The sequence below is a fragment of the Schistocerca cancellata genome, chromosome 3 (assembly GCF_023864275.1).
Source record: "Schistocerca cancellata isolate TAMUIC-IGC-003103 chromosome 3, iqSchCanc2.1, whole genome shotgun sequence".
Lineage (NCBI taxonomy): Eukaryota > Metazoa > Arthropoda > Insecta > Orthoptera > Acrididae > Schistocerca > Schistocerca cancellata.
In genome coordinates, this window is record NC_064628.1 from 405,497 (window position 1) to 413,794 (window position 8,298).

The 8,298-nt window shown below is 49.7% G+C and overlaps 2 non-coding genes across 2 annotated transcripts; both read left to right on the forward strand.

The window, feature by feature from the left end:
* Positions 1–477: 477 nt before the first annotated feature.
* Positions 478–596, forward strand: LOC126178612 (5S ribosomal RNA). Its single transcript, XR_007536497.1, has one exon. It is a non-coding gene; the product is annotated as a 5S ribosomal RNA (ribosomal RNA).
* Positions 597–7,518: 6,922 nt separating this feature from the next.
* Positions 7,519–7,637, forward strand: LOC126177318 (5S ribosomal RNA). Its single transcript, XR_007535808.1, has one exon. It is a non-coding gene; the product is annotated as a 5S ribosomal RNA (ribosomal RNA).
* Positions 7,638–8,298: the final 661 nt, after the last annotated feature.

Sequence of the window (8,298 nt, forward strand, 5' to 3'; positions counted from 1 at the left end):
GCGACCCGAGCGGCAGCGAGCGGCAGTCGAGCAAAGTCGGGACAAGTCGGGACGGAAGGGGGGCCAGGCGCGAATGGACCGCGCAAATTACGCATATATCTGGAAGCGCGGCGTGTGTCAGCCAGGTGAGAAAGCTTCCGTCGGTCCAGTAGGATACTGCCGCACCCCGCGCAGTCCCCCCGCCGCGCCCGGCCGCGTGCAAGCCCCGCGCCGGATAACAGGAACAAGGCGCGTCGCCAGCGAGTGTCGGAGGCCACACGCACCATACGAATGACAGGCGGTGCACCGAGCAGCTGTGTTGTGCGCCGCACCCACGTTCGGCAGTCGGCTATGAGACGCCGAGCCGAGCGCGCACTCCGCGCCACCTTCGAGGTGGAAGGACGTGCTTTGCGTCAAATGTGCCACGGAAAGCGGCTGTTGCGTGTGTTGCGAGAAGAGGCGAATGCCTCTTGTGTGGTGCGGCTACAGTATAAGGACGCCAACGGCCATACCATGTTAAATACACCGTTTCTCGTCCGATCACCGAAGTTAAGCAACATCGGGCCCGGTTAGTACTTGGATGGGTGACCGCCTGGGAACACCGGGTGCCGCTCGCTATTGTGCGTCCCAGGTAGGAGGATTTTCCCGGCCGTCCCGCCGTCGCTGGCCGGCCACGAGACCGTCCCCGCACCGCGCCCGCTGCCCGCTCCCCGAGGTGGACGGCGTGCCGCCGCCGTCGCTGCTTTGGCGAGTATAAGTTCTTTATTTTATTGACCGGTTATGTTTGGAAAACATGGCATCTACGACAAACAGGAGGGACACTATTCAGTGTACTTTCGATAAGAATGGTGAAAGACCGAACGCGTTTTCAAATTCACAATTGGATCATTGACGATGTGAAAGTACCAGTAGAGGAAATCGAGGGACTACAACTGGACTTTATTTTGAACACACTGTTTGTAAAAATTGGTAATGCCTCGGAAATTGATAGGGTAGTAAATCTAAACAGGGGCATCTGGAAGTTCAAACATAGGGACGGAACCACAAGTGACGTCACGATCCAGCATTCTGGTTACGGAATCAGGAATATAAAAATATACAATCTGCCTTTCGAAGTCCCTGACGAAGAAATTGTAAAAACCTGCAGACTATACGGAAATGTTTTCGGGATATCGAGAGACAAGTGGTCGAGTGCATACCGCATTCAGGTAGACTCGGGTGTGCGCACCGTAAAAATGGACCTAAAGAAACACATTCCGTCGTTCATCAACGTATGCGGGCACAGAGGCTTCGTCTCGTACACAGGCCAACCTCAGACATGTTCCATCTGCCATGCCACGGATCACATGAGGAACGACTGCCCACGAAAACGGCCGGTACAGCTTCCTAGGGAGAATACGTACCCAGGCGCGATGATGAATCTAAACGAAGATTTTCCGTCGCTGAGAATAGCGGACGCTGCCCCGCAGCCACAGGGAGAGGACAGTAACGGCAACGAGCCTGCCGCCGCGGGCCCCGCCGCCGCTACAGCCGAGCAGGACACAATGGAGGAGGAGGAGGCCTCAGAACCCGCTGCCCGGGCTACCCCCGGCCCCGAGCCGGCCACCGGGCCAGCACCCGGAAGCGCCGACAAAAGGAAGATTAGCGACGGCAGCTCGGACGAGGCCGAACAGCAAGTACAGCCCAAGACGGCGCGTACACAGAAAACGCTGGCGAAGCAAGCGAGAAAGGAAAAAGAACGAGAAATAGAAATGATGGAAACTGAAAAAGCAGAAAATGAAAGTGGTACTCCAGCCACACACGAACAGGAACGCGAGCAGAAGATACGAGAAAACGTGAACCAACTTAAAAAGATACTGAAATTAAACCAAGAAGATGACGTCGCCGCAACCACCTCCAAGAAGAGGAGGAGCGGAGAAAAAGCCAAGGGGAAACAACGGAACACAGAAGAGAAAACAGAAACGACAAACAAAACGGCGAACAAAACAGGAACCAAAAAGGAAAGGAAAAGGCAAAATTCCAGTTCCTCACAGGAGAGGAGGCAAAGTGGGCCAGAGCGGCCACAACTGCAGCACACGGACTCTGACGACAGCTCTGACGGGCAATAGAAATGACTAGGCTGGCAAAAAACTCGTACCAGATAATCACTTGCAACGTAAATAAAATGACTACAGCAGTAAAGATAGACGCCCTCGCACAGTTCTTAAGGCACAGAGCCGCAGACGTAGCGCTTTTGAAAGAAGTGGCATCGACGGCGATAGAACGGATACCGGGGTTCGACATCTACACAAACATAGACCCAGAATCGAGGTGCGGCACCGCGATAATGGTCAGACACGGAATAGAAACTGACGAACCCAAGATGTTATCAAACGGCCGAGGAACTGCGATCCAAATAGAGGGCACGTTAGTTGTGAACGTATACGCACCGTCAGGCACAAACAACAAGAGAGCCAGGAGCAACTTCTTTAACGAAGAAATATGTGAACTTATCCTACACAACAACAACAATATCATAATTGGTGGTGACTTCAATTGTGTGACCGCACAAGAGGACCAGATCCCAGTGGCAAACGTGTGCGCCGAATTACAAGAACTCATTAAACGTTTAAAACTGGAGGATTCGTGGAGAGTGAAAAATCTCGCACTCACAGAGTTCACATACTTCTACAGAAACGGAAGAAGCAGACTGGATAGAATTTACGTAAGCAGAGACTTGGCAGACAAAATATCGCGAGTGGAGGTCTGCCCAGTCATGTTTTCCGACCACTCCTGCTACGAGTGCAGCATCCGTTTGGAAACAGAGAAGACGGCAGCGGGAAGAAGCTCCTGGAAGCTAAACAACGACCACCTGCAAGACGTCGCTCTGAGAAAGGAGATAGAAGCCACGTGGCAAGAATGCTTGGCGCAGAGAGCAGAGCACAGCACCACAATAGACTGGTAGATTACGCGCACGAAACCAGCGCTGAGAAGACTGCTAATTCGGTTCTGCGCCGAAAAAGCGTTCTGGAGAAGGAACACTGCCGACTTTTATCAACAGTGCCTGAAAGACGCCAGAAATGCGCCGTTAGACGACCTATCTTTCTTGCCTAGGGTGAGGAGGATCAAAGCAAAAATGCTACTGATCAAACAACAGCAACTGAGGGGAGTAATCACAAGAAGTAAAACGTACGGCGAAGTGGAGGACGAGCCCGCTACCCTGCACCACATCAACAGGGAGAGGGAAAGGGCGGCGAGCAAGACCATTAAGGAACTGTGCGACGGCGAAGGGCGATCTCTCAAAACAGAACCAGAAATTAAAAAACACGTAGAGACGCACTTCGAACAACTCTTCCAAAAAGAAGAAACAAAACAACGAGCAGTAACAAAAATCCTGCAAAACACAACACGGATGCTAACGGAGGCAGACAGAACAAAACTGACGGAGACCTTCGACGAAGATGAAGTCGGAGCAGTCCTCAAGAGCAGCGCCAAAGGAAGATCACCGGGCACCGACGGCATCCCGACCGAGTTTTACATCGAGTACTGGGAGATAATCGGAGGGAAAGTGACGGAGATGGTAAATGAGATCTTAGGCGGAGCAGAGATACCAGCCAGGCTCACGGATGGGACCATCATACTCATACCTAAACAGAAAAAAGCCCGACGAATAGAAGACTACCGTCCCGTCACGCTCCTGAATGCCGATTATAAATTAATAGCCAAATGCCTCGCAAGCAACTTGAAGACTGCAATGACCAAAGCAATAAGCCCGTGGCAGACGTGTGCAGTGCCAGGTAGAAGTATATTTAACGCTACCTCCACCTATAGAGACGTGATAGCATATGCAGCCACCAACAGGAATACAGCAGCAATAATATCCGTAGACTTCAACAAGGCTTTCGATAGGATCGATCACAGCTACTTAATGAAGACGTTAAAAAGACTAGGATTCGGACCAAAATTCAACAGCATCGTCGAAAAACTACTAAAGAATGGCAAATCCAGAATAGCCATAAACGGCTGGACAACAAAATACCTAGCGCTAAACAGGTCAGTGAGGCAAGGCTGCCCCCTGTCAATGGCTCTATTTGCAGTAGCACTAGACCCGCTATTGAAGAAGATCGCCAATAGCATAGCAGGCTACACGGTGGAAGACAAAAAAGTGGCTTGCGTAGCCTACGCAGATGACGTGGGAATCTTCATCCAACAACGTGAAGAAATAAAAACGGTGGAAGAAATACTGCACACTTTTGAAGAAGCGTCAGGTGCAAAAATTAACAAAAAGAAAACAGTGCTACTGCCAATTGGGAATAAACAGATAAATGCAGCGAGTCAGTGGTATGAAGTAGTCGAGAACCACAAAGTACTCGGCATCTTCATGCAGCCTTGCCCACAAAAAATGGCAACATACAACTGGAGGAACGCACTACATGTAATACGAGGCCTCACAAGAGTGCATTCAAACAGGAAACTAACACTACATCAAAGAATAGACCTCATAAACACAACGATCCTATCGAAAGCCTACTACCTGGCACAGATCCTGACCTTACCCAAAGAAATAGCTAGCGCAATCACGGGAGCCGTATACTACCTCCTGTGGCGAAGAGAAATCTTCAAAGTGGCGCAGGAAACATGCTCGCTACCGATAGAGGAAGGAGGACTCGGCCTTGTGGAAGTAAGAACGAAATGTGCGGCGCTTCTACTAAAAAGGACGCTGGAAATCAAGGAGAAGAACCCAGAAAGCATCACAGCAGCACTGATAAGAAGAATGAAACCTGCATCTGAAGAACCGCCAATAAACACGAGCCACATCCCGTATAAGATTTGCCACGTAAGACAATACTACATAGACAAGAGCTATGCATTGACAACCGTGGCAAATCCCAGTCACAGGACAGCGAGGCAAATTTACAGGGCGCTGAGGGGAAGGCCTGCCAGAAACAAAATAGAAAACAAGTTCCCCAATCACAACTGGCCACAGATATGGAAAAACATCACGGAAACCACGCTACCAAAGCACGTGAAGGCGAGCTGGTACCGAATAGTAAACAAGACGGTAGCAACAAACGAAAAATTAGCCAGAATCAAACTGAGAGATTCAGATAAATGTGAAGCATGCAACTGTGTCGACACCTTAGAGCACCGCTTCACATGTAAAAACGGGGTGAGCATATGGGAAACGTGCCAGAGAATGGTGGCAAAAATAAATAGAACGGACCAGCGAGCTATAACACCTACAGTCATCACTGCGCCCGACATCAAACCATTTCCCAGGCCGAAAAGGCTGGCAACCCTGTGGATCCTCGGCATGACAGGCCACGCCATCGTGACGAAGCGGCAGACGGACCACGTCGACTTCCTGATGGACCTCTGGGAGGAACATAAGGAAGCCCAGCAGAAAAGGCGGTACGACGAGAACTTCCAGAACTTCCTCCGGATACCCCTGCAGGCAGCCATCGACGACGTCTTCCCCGGCGGCACGTGAACACCAGCGAGCCTCCCCACAGCACCGCAGCAACCTCGACAGTGCAGTGCAGTGATAAAAGTGAAATAGTGCAAATCCAAAATGAAAGTGAAAGTAGAAGTGCGCCAAAGTGTTTTAAGAAATGCAGCAAAAAGAAAGTGTTTTATCTGTGTGAACTCCCTAGGGTGTAGTGTTTCAGTGCTATAACCTCCCAATCACCACCGGAATAACAGGTACATATTAAAGTGTTCTTTCCCTTCCTAAGTGCCACAAAGTCATAACATGTACTAATCCTTTGCACTCATCTCTACTTTCACCTTCGTCCTTCAACTGTCAGATCTGTCTTTCCATGTAAATAATATGTGATGCATGCTTAAACGCCGAACTAAAACCGGACCTCCTTTGTTTCTACCATCCTTTCATGCCTTAAATGCAATATGTAAGTTAAATGTATTTAATTAATGTAATCACTATCTAAATAACTATGCTCATTTTTTTGTTTTGTTTCTTTATATGCACATTGCAAATATGCACATTGCAAGTGAATAACTCTGTGACATCAGAGAAATGCCAGTCGTGTCATTATTTGCCATAACAAACTTGGACATAAACATATAGCAATGAAAATGGACTACGCCCAGTAACGAATATAGGAAAAACTTATCGAAGTGTTTAAAAACGAAAATCATGAAAGGAAAATTAGAAAATGGACAGCATGTCCCACAAAAGAAATAAGAGTAACAAATACCATAAACAGATGATCAAAATTAATATGAAAACGTGTAAATCACAACCATAGAGATGATTTATTTGTTGTTCTTACTTTTTTTTCTGAAATAAATATTTTGGTAAAAAAAAAAGGTGCTGTTGGCTCTATATCATTTTTTCATTTTTACGTCGCTACACCTGCCAGCCCTCTTTTCATACTAACTTTCAGGTGTTGACAAAGATGCTTCCACAAGCATTTTAAACTACTGTATCAAACGTAGGATACAAAAATTACAGTAATGAACTCAATTTGAGGAAGAATGCGCGAAAGAAGAGAGTGCTGGAACGCCTTGAAAACAACAACACACTACGAATCGACAGATGAGTTCTGAAATAAGTCAGGCCCTACTGTTTTGTAGCAGTGCTAAATTCCACAATGTAAATAAACAAAAAAAATAAAATAAAATAAAATAAAATAAAGTAAAATAAAATCTTCCGTTCTCGTCCGATCACAGAAGTGAAGCAACAACGGTAGTACTCGTATGGATGAGCGCCTGGGAATTCTGGCTGCCTTCATTTTTCGCTTTTTAGTCGCTACTCTTGCCAGCCCTCTTCCCATACCACCTTTCTGTCGTGACAAAGAGACTTCCTCAAGCATTTTAAACGGCCGTCAGGTACGAAACTGCAGTAATTAACTCAGTTTGAAGGAGAATGTGCTAACCAAGTTTGCCAGGAAGTCTTTGAAAACGACAAAACACTACGAATCGGGCGGTATGCTCCGAAATACGTTAGCGCCTGCCTATCGTTCTGCAGCGGTGTACAGCTCTAAATTTATGATTACAAACCGAATTTGTTCTTTTGTCGTCTCGCCGCCTCCCGCAGACGTTTCTCGCGTTTGTGCTGTCATATGGACCGCGACCCAAGCGGCAGCGAGCGGCAGTCGAGCTAAGTCGGGACAGAAGGGGGGGCCAGGCGCGAATGGACCGCGCAAATTACGCAAATATCTGGAAGCGCGGCGTGTGTCAGCCAGGTGAGAAAGCCTCCGTCGGTCCAGCAGGACACTGCCACACCCCGCGCAGTCCCCCCGCCGCGCCCGGCCGCGCGCAAGCCCCGCGCCGGCTAACAGGAACAAGGCGCGTCGCCAGCGAGTGTCGGAGGCCACACGCACCAAACGAATGACAGGCGGTGCACCGAGCAGCTGTGTTGTGCGCCGCACCCACGTTCGGCAGTCGCCTATGAGACGCCGAGCCGAGAGCGCACTCCGCGCCACCTTCGAGGTGGAAGGACGTGCTTTGCGTCAAATGTGCCACGGAAAGCGGCTGTTGCGTGTGTTGCGAGAAGAGGCGAATGCCTCCTGTGTGGTGCGGCTACAGTATAAGGACGCCAACGGCCATACCATGTTGAATACACCGGTTCTCGTCCGATCACCGAAGTTAAGCAACATCGGGCCCGGTTAGTACTTGGATGGGTGACCGCCTGGGAACACCGGGTGCTGTTGGCTCTATCTCATTTTGAGTACTTGGCTGGCTGCCCGCCTGGCAACACGTGTGCCGCTCGCTATTGTGCGTCCCAGGTAGCCGAGGATTACCGGCCGCCGAGCCGTCGCCGCCCGACATCCTACCGCGCCGCGCCCGCGCCCGCCGCCTGCCGGCTCCCGCGCCGCGCCAGCCGTAGCTGTTCGTTTCCAACGCACGATACAACGATTCGGTAAGTGACGATGACGACGTATAACCGCTCGAACACGACGTTGCAATTGCAATTCGATCGAGAGTACGTGAGGCCGACGGCCTACGAAATCGAAGAATGGATGTTTGACGAACTGCGTATAGAGGAGGAGGAACTGGAGGGGCTGATGCTCGATTTCACGTTGTACAGTTTGTTTATCAAGTTGACAACACTAATACGGTGTGAAACCCTCGTGTCCACACACGGTGGAATACGAAAATTTAAGCACAGAGACGGCGCAGTGAGTGACGTGAAGATCTCCTTCGCCGGATATGGTGCGCGTCATTTGAAAGTGTACAATCTTCCGTTTGAGGTGCCTGACGACGAAGTGGGACGTTACTTGCGTCTGTATGGCGAAGTAATCTCCGTGAACCGCGAGTTCTGGGGTGCTGGCCACCGGTACAAGGTGGACTCGGGCGTCAGAGCAGTGACGATGG